The sequence below is a fragment of the Oryx dammah genome, unplaced genomic scaffold (assembly GCF_014754425.2).
Source record: "Oryx dammah isolate SB20612 unplaced genomic scaffold, SCBI_Odam_1.1 HiC_scaffold_3, whole genome shotgun sequence".
NCBI classification, from domain to species: domain Eukaryota; kingdom Metazoa; phylum Chordata; class Mammalia; order Artiodactyla; family Bovidae; genus Oryx; species Oryx dammah.
This window is the reverse complement of record NW_024070187.1, coordinates 25350561-25368822: the sequence shown is the minus strand read 5'-3', so window position 1 is coordinate 25368822 and position 18262 is coordinate 25350561. Positions and strand designations below refer to the sequence as shown.

Genomic DNA, 18262 nt, shown 5'->3' with positions numbered 1-18262 from the left:
TAAATCAACTATATTCAAAAAAATAACTTTTCTTAAAAAGAAGGTAAAGAAAAAAGTACCACCTTGTTTACTTTACTATAGATTTTTTTTTATAAAGTATGTAGTAAAGTGAGCCCCAGAACTCTCATTTTTACCAAATTTTTTCTTGGTTCATCTTGGTCCTTTATGTTTTCATATACATATTAGAATTAACCTTTCAATAAAAGGGGGACTTCATTGAGCTTTTATTGGAATTACATTGATTTATTCTACAAATTTGGGGGACATTTAGCAGTTTTAAGATATGGAGCATTCCCATTTGAAAATGTGGTGCATGTTTCTCCTAAGATTGGCTTTTATTTTTACAACTTTTTTTAACTTTTTTTTTAATTTTAATTTTTAGTTTATTTTGCTTTACAATACAAATTTTACAACTTTTTATAATTGTCTCCAAAGGAGTCTTGCACATCTTTTGAAAGATTTATTCTTTAAGTACAGTGGTATTTGTGTTGCTACTTAAAATATTATCTTTCTTAATTCCAATTTTTACATTTGTTACTAGTGTGTAGGAACACAACTGATTTTTTATGTGCGCATATCCAGCAATCTTGTCAGACTCATTGGTCAGTTTTAATTAGACTGTATGTTCCCTTGGATATTCTACAGACCATCACATAAATGTGAACAATGGCAACTCTGCTTCTTCCCTGGCAACTTATATATCTTTCTTTTGTTTACTCATTTATTTTTTTTTCAACTTACTGTACTCATAGGATCTCTAGTATATTATAAAATAGGTATAGTAATAATGGGTATTTTCAGTTCAGTTCAGTCACTTAGTCATGTCCGACTCTTTGCAACCCCATGAACTACAGCACACCAGGCCTCTCTGTCCATCATCAACTCCCAGAATCCACCCAAACCCATGTCCATTGAGTCGGTGATGCCATCCAACCATCTCATCCTCGGTCATCCCCTTCTCCTCCTGCCCTCAACCTTTCCCAGCATCAGGATCTTTTCAAATGAGTCAGCTCTTTGCATGAGGTGGCTAAAGTATTGGAGTTTCAGCTTCAGCATCAGTCCTTCCAATGAACACCCAGGACTGATCTCCTTTAAGATGGACTGGGTGGATCTCCTTGCAGTCCAAGGGACTACTCTCCAATACCACAGTCCAAAAGCATCTTCTGTACTCAGCTTTCTTTATAGTCCAACTCTCACATCCATACATGACCACTGGAAAAACCATAGCCTTGACTAGACGGACCTTTGTTGACAAAGTAATGTCTCTGCTTTTGAATATGCTGTCTAGGTTGGTCATAACTTTCCTTCCAAGGAGTAAGCATCTTTTAATTTCATGGCTGCAATCACCATCTGCAGTGATTTTGGAGCCCAGAAAAATAAAGTCAGCCACTGTTTTCACTGTTTCCCCATCTATTTCCCATGAAGTGATGGGACCAGATGCCATGATCTTAGTTTTCTGAATGTTGGGCTTTAAGCCAACTTTTTCACTCTCCTCTTTCACTTTCATCAAGAGGCTCTTTAGTTCTTCTTCACTTTCTGCCATAAGAGTGGTGTCATCTTTTTTACCTTTCCTGATTTGTAATAAAATGCTTTCCACTATTCATGGTTACATGTGATGTTATTGATGAGTTTTGGTAGATGATTTTGATTTTCAGATGACCATGTGGTTTTTCCTTTATAAAATGTTAATGTGGAAAATTAGAGCAATGGATATTTATCAGAATGATGCACAAACATTGAAAGAGTCAAATTGCTCAATAACACACCATTTGTAAGTCTGCTAGCAAGGTATGAGAATTCCAAGTATTCTACATCTCCATCCATACTTGGTATTATTATCAATATATTTCATTTTAGTCATCTTAGTGGGTACGAAGTGGTATCTCATCATTTATAAACTTATGAGCTCTGTAGTTCCTGCTGGAAGTAAAACTAACAAAAGCAACTGGTGTAGGGTGAGCCACGCCAAGATGTTTGTAAACTGGTAGATAAATCAACTTGCATAACAGTAGCTCAGTCCAAAGTCAGCATCATAACACAGATTCCAAAACTACCATGAAGGACTGTTCCAAGAGCTTTGTGAATCCATTATCTGTAAACTGTATCATAATAATTTGTGAGTCAATTGTTTATAAACTAAATTAATAAAATTATAACTTATGTGGGTTCTGGGGGGGGGGTTCCTTTAAAAAAGAGTTTCCTGTGAAAGCTAAGACACCAGCAGGGCTCTGAGAGCTAACCTATGCAACCTTGGATAAACTCTAAAATCTGAGCCTCAGTCTTCATATCTGTGAAGTGGGACATTAGTAGGATCCACAGAATAGGATCATTTTGAGAATGAAATAAAATAATTCATGTCAAGTTTATTCCAGTGCCTAGCTTGGAGCATATGCTTATTAAATGTTTAGTTGTGGCTACTTATCAAAAAGTTTAGATATTGGTTGCTTCACTAGTAGGGGAGAAGTAAAGCACTCATGCAGGTCCCTAGCAGATACATAGTAAAAACTGAACAAAATGGAAAACAAAATTTTAAATGTCTAAAAGTATTCCAAAGTGTACCAAAATCAGAGGAAAGTTTAGGCTTGAGAAACTGCAACTAGAAAGGGTAAAAACTGCACAGACTGTGCTTCTTGACCCAAGAAGCTGCCAAAAATCATAGCCAAGGTCAAGGAAAAAAACAATAAAGTTAAAGAAAGCTGTTACATAATGGATGGCCCTGGACCCTGTCTAAAGTATCAGTGTTATAAGTGGTGTTTTTAGTTGTATAGAAAAGGGGAGAGGAAAAGAATTATTCACTCAGAATCACCCCAAGACTCTATACATGGGAGACATTTATAAAGAAATTAGTGAAAGGATTGCATGGTTGGGCAGTGACCATTCATTCATTCATGTGTTACTCCTCTCCTTGCTTGTTTAACCAACAAATTTTTACCAAGCATCTACAATTTCATTACTAAATGTTAGCACTATAAAGATGCTACTAAATGTTAGCACTATAAAGATAATAGTGGAATTTCTGGATTTCCACTATTTACTCTCTAAGACACAGGCTTGACCAAATTCAGAGATGACTTTAAGGCTCTGCCTCAAAATCTTGTACCCTGTCATAGCTTCCACTGCGTCAAACCGACACCTGCAGCAGAGAGAATGCGGCAGCTCCTGCACTTACCTTGATTTATATCCACGTGCATAGACCTGGCTTCCCTAGTAGCTCATCAGTAAAGAATCTGTCTGCCAATGCAGAAGATGCAGATCAATCCCTGGGTTGGGAAGATCCCTGGAGGAGGAAATGGCAACTCATTCCAGTGTTCTTGCCTGGGAAATTCCATGAACAGAGGAGCCTGGTGCGCTCAGTCTATGGGGTCACAACAGTCGGACACAACTGAGCATGCATGCACCTCTGCCTCCCCAGGCCTAACAGAGAGGGGCTACATTCTAACAGAGAGGGGCTACGTCCATGATGATCAGCCTGGCTGTATGTTAGATCCACCTAGGAGCTCTAAAAACTCTAAGGCCCCCACTGTTTCCAGATCAACCAGATGCAAACCTTTGAGTGTAGGACCCTGACATCAAAACCTGTAAATCTTCCTAGATGATTCGGGGTGTAACCAGAATCGAGAATGAACACTAGGCTGGCTTAGTTGCATCAGAACAAATGAGAATGGCTGGATGGTCTTCCAGGGAGCAGAAAGGTGGGGACTGGTATTGCTACTGATAATGAAGGGGCCTCCCTGGTGACTTAAATGGTAAAGAATCTACCTGCAATGCAGGAGACCTGGGTTTGAACCCTGGGTCAGGAAGAGCCTCTGGAGAAGGGAGTGGCTACCCACTCCAGCATTCTTGACTGGAGAATTCCACGGGCAGAGGAGCCTGGTGAGCGGCAGTCCATGGGGTCACAAAGAGTTAGACATGACTGAGTGAGTGATAGTGAGTCAGGGTAGGCTAGACGCAGGAGGAGGGCATTATGGTCCTCCCCCATGGGGGAAGTTTGTACCTAGCAGGAAGTGTAGTGGGCTGAATCGTGTCCCCTCAAATTCATGTGCTGAAGCCCTAACCCCCATACCTCAGAATGTGACTGTACTGGGAGACATTGTCCTTACAGAGGAGATAAGAGGGAGACGATATGCAATATGACCACTGGGCTTACAAGAGGAGGAGATTAGGACAGAGGCCTGCAGAGCGGGAAGAGCATCTGGACACACAGTGGGAAGGCGGCCATCTGTAAGCCAAGGAAAGAGGAAAAACCAACCCTACCGACACCTTGATCTCAGAATTCTAGACTCTAAAACTGCGTGACAGTAAATGGCCATTGCTTAAGCCACCTACTTATGGCAGCCCTAGCAAACTAACACAGGAAGCACAGGTTCCAGTTGATGATATGGCTGTCTTGTTATGGCTATTAAAACATAGTCATGGGAACTTTTCTGGTGGTGCAGTGGTTAAGACTCCACCTGCCAGTGCAGGGGACATGGGTTCAATCCCTAGTCCAGGAAGATTCCACCTGCTGCAGGGCAAGTATGCCTGTGTGCCACAACCACCAAAGCGCACATGCTCCAGAGCACAGGCTCCACCATGAGAGAAGCCACCGCAATAAAGCCCACGCACTACAGCCAGAGAGTAGCCCCTGCTCCCCACAACTAGAGGAAGCCTGCACGCAGCAACAAAGACCTGGTGCAGAGAAAAATAAAATAAAATTAATTTTTAAAAATACAGTCATAGTAAAAACAAAAAATCTAACAGTGGAAAATGGTATGGAATGAAAATTTTAATTTCTCTTTTCTTCTCTGAACTCTCTGTAATAATTCCCCTGAGGTCAGTACTGTTAACAGTTTTATACTAAATAATATCATGTGAAAGCATCCAGATGTATTTCTTGACTACATGATGAGCACTGACACCTTCTACGTGGAACACCTTGTGCAGCTGCCATACAGAGGAAGACACTATGCTATTCTGAACCCCAGTGCTGGCCACGTGATGGTGCCTGGCTTCCCTCTCTAGGGTCAGGGCCCCCCAGCAGGAAGGAGGAGCATACTGGGACACCCACACTGGGGGCCAGATGGGAATGAACACAGTTGTTATTTGGAGGAAGCCAAAGCAATCACCATCAAAGGGCAAGAACCAACAGGAATTAAAATTTGTGCTTAGTCTTGGAGAAAAGACACTTAGCCAGCCTCTGATCTAGGACGAGGACCAGGCCATGGATGAGGTCAAGGTGGGAAGTGAGGAGGTGCAAGCGTCCCCAGCAGGAGCTGCAGGAGAGAGGGTTCTGCAGCTCTAGGCTGTGAACAGGGTGGGGTTCAGGGTGTGACGGAGTGGCCCTGGCAAGCCAACAGGCTTCGGGTCTCGGGGCGTCTCTCAGGTGACAAATACACACACGTGGGGAGTCTAGCCGACATCATCCTGAACAATTACAGCCACGGGAGGTCACACCCAGATCCCATGGAACACAGAGAAGGAGTTAGGGAAGGAAGTCAGGAAGGTGATGTGGAGGCGTGAGGCTGAACTTGGTCCTGAAGAAGAGACACTGACCAGATGAAGGCGTGGAAGGACATTATAGGAAGGGGAAGCATAATCAAAGCCAGGATGGCCTGAGGGAAGAAGGTATGTCTGCAGAACAGAGAATATACAGTGCAGTAGACATGTATTGTTATGGGTGTAGAGGGTCTGGAAAGGTACCTAGAGCCAGGCTAGACAGCACCCATCAGATGCAAGTGTGGGCTGTGCCCTGAGGAACTGTGATCGGAGGAGAGAGGTGCCGAATCTGGGCTGCAGACGCTGATCTACCTGATCCTCTAGGGGCAGTGAGGCGACAGGCTTGCATCTGGGGAAAGCACGCCAGCAGTGGGCAAACACATTTTATCCTCAGCCTCCCTCTCACCTTCTCCACAGTTGCTGGAGCTTTCCTGAGCTCTCTCCTCTCTTCCGCTTCTACAGCTCTTTTTCCCCAAGTAGGTGACAAGGTGGACCTGCCCCACTGCTCCAGGCCCTGGAAGAATGCCCAGCACAGACTGCCCACCATGGGTCACCATGATGCCTGAAAGACACGGAATAGCTGCAGCCCGGCTATAGCCGTGAGCCCCTCTGAGTGTGTACGGAAGGAAGCACACGGGCAAAAGTATCCCCCTGTGCCACCTTAACAATTCCAGTTACACACTGAGCACTGAAGAGTCTGACAGGATGAAAACACATGTGGGCAGGTCTCCGGGGTGTTCTTTAGGCTGCAAGGCCCTTCTCTCTCTCCAGGATTCTGTGAAAGCCGTTTCACTTAACTTTCCCAGCATGTAAGACACACCCTCTCCAGGGTTATCTCTGGTCAAGGATCAAACAGTTGCTACCCACTGTCTCTGCGGAATGAAATGCTTCTATTGAATCAAGACTGACACAGCAGCACAAAACAGATAGGAGTGAGACTGGGCCACGGGAGGCCCAGTTATCTGGAACATTGTTCCTTATCCAAGAGAGACGCATTTATTTGAGTACTGTGACCATGTACTTTGAGATAAAATTTCCTGGGGATCCCTTCATATCAGCAGCGACTCTCCATCTCTGAACTTAAGAAAAAAAAAAAAAGAAGTATGTATTTCTTTGCCTTATTTGGCTAAGGAAGTGTATAGTGTATAGGGAGGGGAGGGTTTGAAAGCGCTTCTCCAGCTCATGGCCTGGTCCCCAACCTGAGCACTGGAAAAGGAGCCGTGAGATGTATCGGTGGGAACCACCTCTTGAGGGCTCTGAAAGGCTACCTCCCTGTCCCCTCCTCCCAAAAGGGACTTCCCCTTGTGTTTAGCACACAGCACAGTAAATGTGATAGTTAGTTCTATGTGCCAACTTGGCTAGGCCACAGTACCCAGATATTTGGTCAAATAAAATACTAGTCTAGATGTCACTATGAACGTGTTTTTTTAGATTAGATTAATGATTACCTTTTGAACTGTGGTGTTGGAGAAGACCCTTGAGAGTCCCTTGGACTGCAAGGAGATGCAACCAGTCCATTCTGAAGGAAATCAGCCCTGGGATTTCTTTGGAAGGAATGATGCTAAAGCTGAAACTCCAGTACTTTGGCCACCTCATGCAAAGAGTTGACTCACTGGAAAAGACTCTGATGCTGGGAGGGATTGGGGGCAGGAGGAGAAGGGGACGACAGAGGATGAGATGGCTGGATGGTATCACTGACTCGATGGACATGAGTCTGAGTGAACTCCAGGAGATGGTGATGGACAGGGAGGCCTGGCGTGCTGCGATTCATGGGGTTGCAAAGAGTCGGACACGACTGAGTGACTGAACTGAACTGAACTGAATGATTACCATTTAAATCAGTAGAATTTGAGAAAGTAGATTACTCTCCTGAATGTAGATGGGCCTCATCCAATCAGTTGAAGGCCATAAGAGAAAATGACTGAGGTTCCCCAGTGGCAAAGGAATTCTGACTGCAGTTGTGACATCAGCTCTTTCCTGGGCCTCCAGCCCACCAGCCTGCCCTGCAGGTTTTGGACTCCACAACTTTGTGTGCTAACTGCAGAATTTCTGAAACAGATAGATGAAAAATGTATATACACATTTGGGTATGCATGTATGTGTATTAATGTGTGTATATATGTATGCGTAGTGCATATACATGCTTGTATTTCCCAGTTCTCCCTAGTGAAAGTATCAAAAAGGGAATACACTCCAGCAGCAACAATGAGCACACTTAGGTCCTGAATAGTGGTGTCTCATACTCCTCACAAAAACTGACTAGGACTACTCAGAAAAATGGCTGATTTGAGGATCAGGGCAGGGTAGGACAAGATGAGCCTGGAACATGTTAAGCCAGAAAGAAAGAAAGGAAGTGGGCACAAAAGATAATGGAGCATGTTACAAGGACTTGGGAAGCAATTCAAAGTCTTCGCAATGGTACAACTGGAGCACATTAAGGAAAACTCTTGGAAAATGGGATTGAAAAATCAATCCATATCACTGATTTTAAAATACATATACATAAATAGAGGAGAAGGTTACTCTGCTTACAGTTGAATGCTGAGGGCCAAACGGCCAATGTGCAGGGAGAGCTGGAGAGGGAACATTATCATTGTGCAGCCACGGAGTGGAGAGTAGATCAGCAAGAAGCATCTGTGGATTTTCAATCCAGGGGGAGGTTTTGATGAGGAGCAGGACACTTGTATGTGTTAAAGTGTCTCCTCATGAACTGCTTATGAATTCAAGGGAGAAAATAAAACCTAATAATTATGTAGCAGAGATCAGAATTACTTCCACCAGTGAACAGTGTGTGTCTCCTAACACATTAGCCCATGAAGGACACAACGTCACCAGTGCAGCATTACGGCCAGCAATGCAAAGATCACCAAGAAGCATCAGGCAAACACAACATGATGACTGCTCTATTTTTAAAAAGAATGGTGCATGGATGGGAGGGGGGACTCTGTTTCTCAAATGTCGATGTCATAAAAGACGACAAAAGGCTATGACAGTGTTTCAGACTAGAGGAGACCAAAAGATCATGACAACTAAATCCAGTACCCAACCCTGCACTGAATCCTGTGGAGGAGAATGAAGTGCTGGAAAGAACATTATTAGATTGACTGACAAAATCAGGATACAGCTGCCAGATTAGATGAAAGATTACATCAGTGTAAGTTTATGAAGTTGATACTGTACCATGGTTATGTAAGAAAATATTCTATTCTTAGGTAATACACACTGATCTATTTAAAGGGAAAACACCATATGCAATTTACCTTCAACTGGCTCAGAAAAAAGAATTCTATATTTACACATGTATGTATGTGTCTGTACATACACAGAGATGGATGAATGGGTGGGTGTATGGATGGATGGATGGGTGACTGGGTGGGTGGATGTGTGTATGGATGGATGGATGGGTGGATGAATGGATAAAAGAGGCAAGGAGGGAGAGAGAAAGAACAAAGTTCCTGGGGGAAAGAGAACTCTATGGGAAAGAGAGACATTTGTTCCCTGTATCTGTAGCAGTGTGTGTTCTCAGGCCATGCCCACAGTAAGGCTGGATGAACTAATCCTTTGATCTGAAAATATATGAGGTGAACTTGGGGCACTGGTTAGAATCAGATCATTTAGACCAAGTGAGCACATCTAAGGCACTTGCCCCCTTCAGTGAACATGTACTATGGTGTGTTATAGACAACCCTAGCTTAATCACTGTACCAGTCAGCTTTCTAGCAGGAACAGATGGTACACTGAAACTAGATCCCTGAGGACAGTGTAATAAAGGATATTTACAGAAGTCAAGGGCAGAGTCAGAGAAACCAGTGAGGAAAGATGCAGCTCCCCATGAAAAGCAGCAGTGAGGAGCCGGTGCTATCAAAAAGCAAAACAGAAGGGAGGGAGCAGTTACGTAGAGAAGAGCTGTGTCGAGACCTGGTCTGGCCGTCTCAGAGGAGCCGTATGCTCTGGAAAAGGGATGCACCCGACTCTGCAGCCAACGCTTTGCAGTCCAGAAGGGAGGGATCATAGAGACAGACACCTCCATCACACTTTCCTTACAACCTCCCGTCTCCCACCAGGGTCTCCAATTGGCTGAATCCTCCTGGTAGCTGGTGGGCAAGGGAGCCTATTGATGCCGTCTACAGAGGTCAGTTTCCCAGGGGAAAAGATGGGGTAGAGGAGGGAGGAGAGCAAATCTACCAGGGGAGATGGACTTAGCAATGATCTGGGGCTACGATGAATCTTTAACTTTGCAGGAACACAGAAAGCTGACATTCAACATCATCAAACAAGAGTTCTGATTGTATGTAGAAGATTCTTGGAACTAGAATGGTCAAAGAGTTCGAAACAAAAGTTTGAAAAAAAAGTGCTGTTTTCCTGAATATTGGAAATAAGACTTTTAAAATCCGTATTTTTCCTAAAGTAATTTTCCAAATTGTCAATCACAGCCAGTAGGAAGTAAACATAGGAGAATTCATTAACAAGAGAGCAGCAAAATTGAACATGGATGGAGAAATTCTCCCATTCATTTTCCCTGGAAGTAGAATACCTGTCAGATTTGACAAAAAGGTGGTAAGTTTCTGCAGGGCTCCACCGAAGTGTGACCCCAGGTCTGGGGTGTATTCAGTGGGCTCTCTGCAGAGGGCAGGGCACAAGGTAGGATGTAGACTGCACAGCTTGTTCACAGAGGAAATTCAGGGGGCAAGAGAAAGCTACTGACTCAAAGATGAATCACAAAATGAGAAGTTGGGAGGTCTGGGGGAAGAGCAGGGGCGTGGTGTATGACAGTGCGTGGCCAGCGTTTCAGGACCCAGGCTGTGAGAGGCCAGTGTTGAGTGTCATCTGCTGTTTGTTTTGGAGGCAGGATTCACTATGGAGAAGAGGACAGACCTCACAACAAAGATCAAGACTGACCCTTCCCAGCCCATCGCGTCCTCTGTCGTGAGACACAAGCCCATCCATGATTTCCTGACACGAACCTATACTAAGTCCTGCCTTTGCCCCACCTCCCCCGACTCCCTAACCACACTCCAGTCACGACGCTTTCTCTGAACACACCCTGCAGTTCAACATCACTGTGTCTTTGAGAACTGCGATAGACTTCACGTTAAGCTGCTGTAACAAAGAAAGAATAAAATAGATAGCTTTAAATTAAAATTTTTCTCCTGAAGCAGTCCAGGGGCGAGTGGCACAGAGCTGGTAGGGCAGAGCTGCTCCCATTCTGGGATCCAAGTTCCTCACATCTGTAACATCCCATTACTTCCCCATCTCCTGGGGTATTACCATCATCCACGGAGGTGAAGTGGGCTTGCCTCCATGTCTGGCAAAGAGAGAGCATGGGGGGTGGCTTTGTCTCTAAAGAGATGGCTCAGAAGTGGCTCACGTAACTTTTATTCACGTGCTATTGGCCTGAACCTAGTTGTATGGTCATTTCTGGCTGCAGGGGAGTCTGGGAAGTATAGCCTCTACTGGTGGCCCTGTGACCTACACAAGCACATGGTGTTCTTTCATGGAAGGGGGAACTAACAGCAGCATGGTGCCAGAACCTAAGCAACAGGCCAAAGAGGCCCCATTGGACTGCAATGGGGTACAACTGGAGCACTAAATTATTAAGTGCAAAAATAAACTATTTTAAGATGAGAATGCATATTAATCCTTTTCTATCCACATCAATGATTTGAAAAGGTACGTAAACAAATAGGGGAGAAAGCAAGGTTCTTGTTTATGATAACCATCTGCCCAGAATGGACTTTGCTCACCTTGATCACATCCCTGAATTTCCCTTTCTGCCCTTTTGTGACTAGTTAAAAATAAACTTTCCCTATTCTCTAACCCCAACATTTTTTTAAACTCCTCTTTGTTATAATTATCTGTGTATAGCTTAGACTGGGAACTGAAGAAGTTAGCAGCAATTTACCAAGATCGCTCCCAAAGGAGAACAATCTTTATTAAGTCTACAAAACTCAGTTGTTGCAGTCTTCACTTGGTCACCCTTCAGAACCGCATTGCTGTTGAAGAAAAATTGTTTCCAACCCTGATCATACTTTTTCATATCCTTTCAGAGTCAAAGATCTTCTGTGACCAGAAATGGTCTCTCAAGCCACTGACTCGACTATTCCTCTTAGTTGCTGTCCCTTGTAGCAAGTTTTTGTCCCACTCTCCATGGTTCTACAACAGGACCCATTCAACTTTAGAGACCAGACATCACTGTAATCACAAATGCTCTCATCCGTATCACAATAAAAAGAATGTTCTGAACAGAATCTAACAGCTCATTTGTGAAATTTGTGGTGCAAAGAGTTCAGGTCCTTTGATGAAAGATCATTGAAGTAAGCCCTGACTGTTAGCTGAATGAACAATTCATTGAAAAAATAAACAAATAAATAATAAAGTTGGCCAATATTTAATCCAAAAGCTAGTTATAAAAATCTCTAATTTGAAAAGATGAAAGCACCCCAATATTCATGGTAGTATTATTTACAGTAGCCAAGATATGGAAGCAACCTAAGTGTCCATTAGCAGAGGAATAGATAAAAAAAGATGTGGTACATATATACAATGGAATATTGCTGCTGCTGCTGCTAAGTAGCATCAGTAGTGTCCAACTCTGTGCGACCCCAGAGATGGCAGCCCACCAGGCTCCCCCATCCCTGGGATTCTCCAGGCAAGAACACTGGAGTGGGTTGCCATTTCCTTCTCCAATGCATGAAAGTGAAAAGTGAAAGTGAAGTAGTTCAGTCGTGTCTGACTCTTAGCGACCCCATGGACTGCAGCCTACCAGGCTCCTCGTCCATGAGATTTTCCTGGCAAGAGTACTGGAGTGGGTTGCCATTGCCTTCTCTAAATGGAATATTACTCAGCCATAAAAAAGAATGAAATAATGCCATTTGCCGCAACACGGGTGGACCTGGGGATTATCATACTATATGAAGTAAGTCAGACAGAGAAAGACAAATCAAATATTGTATGCTATCACTTACATGTGAAATCTATACAAAATCATACAAATGAACTTATTTCCAAAACAGAAACAGACTCACAGACATAGAAAACAAATTTATGGCTACCAAAAGGGAAAAGTTGAGGAGGGGGGCAGATAAACTAGGAATTTGGGATTAACAGGTACACACAGCTATTTATAAAATAGACAAACAACAAGGGCCTACTTTATAGCACAATGGAACTATATTCAATATCTCATAATAATCTATAATGGAAAAGAATCTGAAAAGAATACATATATATTCTTCTGCTGTACACTTGAAACAAACACAACATTATAAATCAACTATACTTCAATTTTTAAAAAAATCTAGTTACAAACAGTCTGGTTCTTTCAGTTGTTTTAATCATCAAATGCCATTTGCAGGTTACCTGTCTGCTCACAAGATTTCCATTGATCAAAGCACACTGTCATACTGCCTAAATCCAATCTTGATGAAGGGATAGTACCGGTTTTCATGCTTTTTAGAAATCTTGGAAATTAAAAGGATTAAATCCTGTTGGACTGCTGGTGTGGAGGGTAGTCTTAGGGAATCCACTTCTTCAGGTTCTCAAGATAGTCCTGCTGTGGTTCTCCCCTAATGCTTCTGAAGTGAATATGCTTATTTAAGATTGAGGACTGACAGTGAACACAAAGGTTTCCTGTCACTTTGGAACCCACCCAGGGCTCCTACATCTGGTGGGAGGCCCTGAGTGCCAACAGGAGCACAGGCTGGCAGCTCTCCCCAAAACAGGCTTGCTTGGGCCTGAAGGTTTAGGAGGACAAAATAAATAAGAGTAATGATGTGACATCAAGGATGTCTATTTGAAGACAAAACAACCCACCAGCTACACCTTGAGATCAATAGACAGTCAGCCCTGTCTACATTAATATCCACACGACTCCATAAAGATCCTTGGTTCTAGTAATGATGTCACTCAGGCACTGTAAGAGCCCAGATCATCCTAGATCCTGCCATGCTCAGATTCACACGCTTCCCAAACACTGCAATACAGGCTTCCATTTTTATAAGCAGAGTCTAAACAAAAATTTCACTTTTACTCTAGCCCCTGAGTTTCCTGTGTTCATCCTGTTAATGAAACCTGTTTCTTCCTAAAACAAAATAGGGTCTGAAACCTGCCAACCTTCTAAACCCACAGACAGAGGGCAGCAACAGCAGAGTCATGGATTTCTGTGGTGTCTACAGATCCCGACAAATTCTCGTTCCAATGGAAATGAGAGAACAAGGTTGCTTCCTAGCAGACTGGTAGGAAGTCTCTTCTGAGACTTTCTTTCTGTTTCTGTTGTACTGAACCCTGCTTTGGTAGCATGAAAATGGAAAGACAAGTAGCACCTGAAAGAAAAAGAAATTGTCCCCTCCTACTCTTCCAGTACATTCTATTCAAAAGATAGGCAATGGGGAAAGATGAAACCAAATAAAATGATACTGAAAATTCTGAAAAATTTTTTTCATACTCCATGTGCGTTCATGAACCTATTATAATTGACTACTAAATCCTTAACCTTTTTATCTCCCTTCAGTCTCTGCTGCTGCCGCTAAGTCGCTTTAGTCATGTCCGATTCCGTGCGACCCCAGAGATGGCAGCCCACCAGGCCCCCCCGTCCCTGGGATTCTCCAGGCAAGAACACTGGAGTGGGTTGCCATTTCCTTCTCCAATGCATGGAAGTGAAAAGTGAAAGTGAAGTCGCTCAGTCGTGTCCGACTCCTAGCGACCCCATGGACTGCAGCCTACCAGGCTCCTCCATTCATGGGATTTTCTGGGCAACAGTACTAGAGTAGGTTGCCATTGCCTTCTCCACCTTCAGTCTCTACTCACTCCCTATATTTTAGTATCATTTTTGGTAATTCGAATAAAATGCCTAAGTTTTCCTAGGGTTCATAATACAAAGGAGTGATAGAATTCACTCTTAGCCCATCTGGAGACATTTTGTGAAACAGAAGGGGGAAAGCCCCATTTCCCCTCACGGCTGGACAAGGACATATGAACTGGAATTTCAGCACCACGAGCCCTGAGTGGACACCTTTGTACAAAACTTTACAAACAGCCACAGTGGCTCTGATATGAGTGGATACAGAATAATTAGGAAAGGCTTCCAGCATCCTAAGCCCTGTTTCATGAATATGGACTGTCCTCACACCCAAAGGAAAGAAAATAACTTCTGCATTAGTTTCCAGAAAGAGCTTCAAAAAAATCTCAAGCCTGGTGTATTTTCAGAAGTTCACCTACAGCTTGATTTTAAACTTTGCTTTGTCTTTCTATTTCAAATAATCTTATGGGAATCTTTAAACTTCATCTTTTTAGAAGAAATTGTGGAGGCAGGTGTTCAAATGAAAGAGAAAATCTAAAAGTTTGTACTTGTAAATTAGTATTGAATTTAAATAGTCCAAAGAATATTTTACTGAGCAATGACTTGCAGCAATGACCTTTAAAGAAGTCTTTTCCTCCCTTTTACTATTGAACACACTCATGTATGCATGCATACACACATGATTTATGTGTGCAACCCACTCCAGTATTCTTGCCTGGAGAATCCCAGGGATGGGGGAGCCTGGTGGGCTGCCGTCTATGGGGTCGCACAGAGTCAGACACGACTGAAACAACTTAGCAGCAGCAGTACAAATATTAACTTAAAATTTGTCAGTATGATTAAAAAAAATTTTTTTTTTTTGCCTAACTGCAAATCTTGTGTGTTCTTGGTTCCCTGACTAGGGATCAAACCTGTGCCCCTTGCAGTGGAAGCACGGAGCCCTAATCACTGGATCACTAGGGAACTCCCGATATTTCTTTTAATAAATCATCAATTGCCAAACTGGAAGTTAACAGCTCCAACCACTTAAAGTTATCATTAATTTTTTAAAAGAGTGTAGAAATTTTCATTTTTAACCTAAGGGAAGATGATATTATTTGTTTTTTAAAGGAACAAAAATTATAAATCATTATTCTAATTTGTACCCTCAAAATTCATGAGTTTTTCCATTATAAAATTGTTTATATACACTAGTGTTGTGTTTTGAAGATACACAAAAAAGTATAAAAAAAACCACTTTAAAATTCACAATCCATTCACCTAGAGATAAACAATGCTAAGATTTTTTGTTTTCTTTCTACTCTATCTTTTCTGCATGAAGAAGCATACCCAGATAATAATATAAAAGTTATTTTTAATAAATTAAATGAATTTCTTTCATTTAACCAATTATTAAGGTTTTTCAAATACCTTATTTTAGATATCTAACATAATTATATAAAACATGTGGTAGCCAGCCTCCAAGATGACCCCAGTGATTACGGCCTCCTGGTGTTCATGACCCTATGCGGTACTTTTTCACATTGAACAGAGGTGACCTGCGTAACCAATAAGATACTTCAGAAAAACAGTTTGATTTCCAAGACTATGTCATAAAAGATGTTGCAGTTTTCAAACCTTTTTTGGTTTGACTCAGTATAGGAGAAGCCAGGGGACATGTAATGAGGACTCCAGCCATCCACTTCAGAGAGGTGCAGGTGGGGAGGAATTGAGGTCTCCTGCCAATAACCAGCACCAGTTTGCTAGGTATTAACATTTGAGTTTGTCACCATGGAAGTAGATCCTCCCACTTAGTCACGTTCTTGGATGACTGCAGCCCTGGTTGACACCCAGATCGTAACCACATGAGAGACTGAGACAGAATCACCAAGCTAATCTGCGCCTGGGTTCCAGATCCACAGAAACTGTGGGAGTTAATATTTATTATTTTAAATATCTACATTTTGGAATAATGTTGCATATAAAAAATTATGACTTTGGTATCAGATGTGGGTACTATCATAACAAAACAGCTAAAATGTGGGGGTGCCTTTATGACAGGGAAGACTCAGAAGTTAGCAGAAGCCTGATGACCTTCAAGGATGCCATTGGTAAGGACTCAGGAAAATCTGGAAAATATTACTGGGAACTAAAAGATAAGAGATTCTTGTTAGATATGACAGAAAATTTAGCAAATTTCATATGCAAAAATAGGGAAGGCGGGGGGAGGAATATATCTAATGAGCTAAGTGATCTAGCTAAGATTTCCAGGCAGTGTTGAAAGTACTGCTTGGTTTCTTATAGCAAAAAGTAAGAGGAGAGATAAGCTGAAGGAAGAATTAATTATTCAATAAAAAGCAGTCAAGACTTTCTGCTTCTGAAACTTTCCAGATGACAGAAAATGCTAAAATTGTAAAATAGCTTCTAGGCAAAGATCAAATCCAGGGCTCTGAAGTTGAGGTTGTGACTGTAAAAATATCATTTATTGATTAAGGAAAATCTAAGGTAGTACTTCAGAGAACTCTAGGGCTTCTGAAAGTTTATGGACATTGTCCCTCTGCAGTTTCAACAGTCCAAGGTAGAAAGGGGCTTATCTTGAAGAGATTTATGGTGTGGCTTTTAACTAATGGAATAAACCCCACTTAACTGCCCTGTTGCAGGTAACCTACAGAGTGTTTTTTTTTTTTAATATTGGCAGAAACATTATCAGGGTGGACTGCATGGACAGAAACCATACAACGTGAAAAGAGACCTTCAGACGGTCAAACTTTGAGAGGCAGGAAGTAGAGTAAGACAATCTCTAAACTGCAAATCATGGGTTACCTTTAATGGAACAGGAAGGACAAATCAGAGGGCAGAACTAAGAGCTCAGAGGGTAGAACCAGGAGCTAGAGAGAATCATTCCCAGGAAAGAGTGGACCCAAGTCCTATTAAAGGAAATTTTCCATATTTACTTAGCTAGATATTAGGATTTCTATGAAGCAGTGACTTCTGTGTGCCTCCTGTTGTCCTCATTTTGAATGGGAGTATCTGTAATATTATTTAAAGGCTTTCCCACCAGTATATATCAGGTGTGGGAGGGCGCAGGTAACTTAACACTATAATCCACATGTCTTCAGATTGAGAGGAACTGTACTTGAACTGTACTTGGAATGCTGGCTTAAATGGCAACCCACTCCAGTACTCTTGCCTGGAAAATCCCATGGGCGGAGGAGCCTAGTGGGCTGCAGTCCATGAGGTCGCTAAGAGTCGGACATGACTGAACGACTTCACTTTCACTTTTCACTTTCATGCATTGGAGAAGGAAATGGCAACGCACTCCAGTGTTGTTGCCTGGAGAATCCCAGGGACGGGGGACCCTGGTGGGCTGCCGTCTATGGGGCCGCACAGAGTCTGACATGACTGAAACGACTTAGCAGCAGCAGCAGCAGTTGAGAGTTATGTTTTATTTGGTGGGAATTTTTAGGACTTCAAGCCCAGGAGACAGCAGCTCAAGTAACCCTGAAAGAACTGTTCTGAGGAGGCTGCGGGGAGGAGAAAGGTAAACTTGTAATAAGGGGCAAGCAGTCTGAACATCAAAAGATTATTGTTAATTAAGGAAGCCAGATACCTCAAGTTAAGGAATTTAGCGATTTTCTATGTATGGGAAGATGCAAGACTCATTTCTTTCATATGTATCTCAGCTATCTGGGGCCAGTGCTCACTGTGGGGAGTGGTTGACATTGCCGGAGAGCAGGTATTGTTATTCCTGGGCTCAGAAATTCACCTTTGGAGCGCTGGAATCCCTCACGGCTGTGACATCCTTGTTTATTGGTATGATAGCAAATATTCTATTTCATAGGAACTACATACTGAAGAAACTATTCTTGAAGAGCTTCATCTGCCCCTGGCACATGACTTAGCTGGTGAGGCTCTAGACTTGGAACTGATGCTGAAACAGGAAGAAACTTTGAGGATCTTGTCAAAGGGTGATTGTATTTTGCATGTGTGAGGGTGAGAATCATTGGAGGC

The 18262-nt window shown here is 42.6% G+C and overlaps 1 long non-coding RNA gene and 1 pseudogene across 2 annotated transcripts; one reads left to right on the top strand and one right to left on the bottom strand.

Annotated features, from left to right (window-relative positions):
• The window catches only part of LOC120862285, a 34583-nt pseudogene extending 28551 nt beyond the window's left edge, over window positions 1-6032 (bottom strand).
• A 2443-nt stretch (window positions 6033-8475) lies between these two features.
• LOC120861913 lies at window positions 8476-11723 on the top strand. 2 transcript variants are annotated; one of them, XR_005720654.1, is made up of 5 exons: window positions 8476-8629; window positions 9540-9607; window positions 9717-10032; window positions 10977-11145; window positions 11523-11723. It is a non-coding gene; the product is annotated as an uncharacterized LOC120861913 (long non-coding RNA). The 2 variants fall into 2 exon arrangements; XR_005720653.1 differs by lacking the exon at window positions 10977-11145.
• The last annotated feature ends 6539 nt before the right edge of the window (window positions 11724-18262 follow it).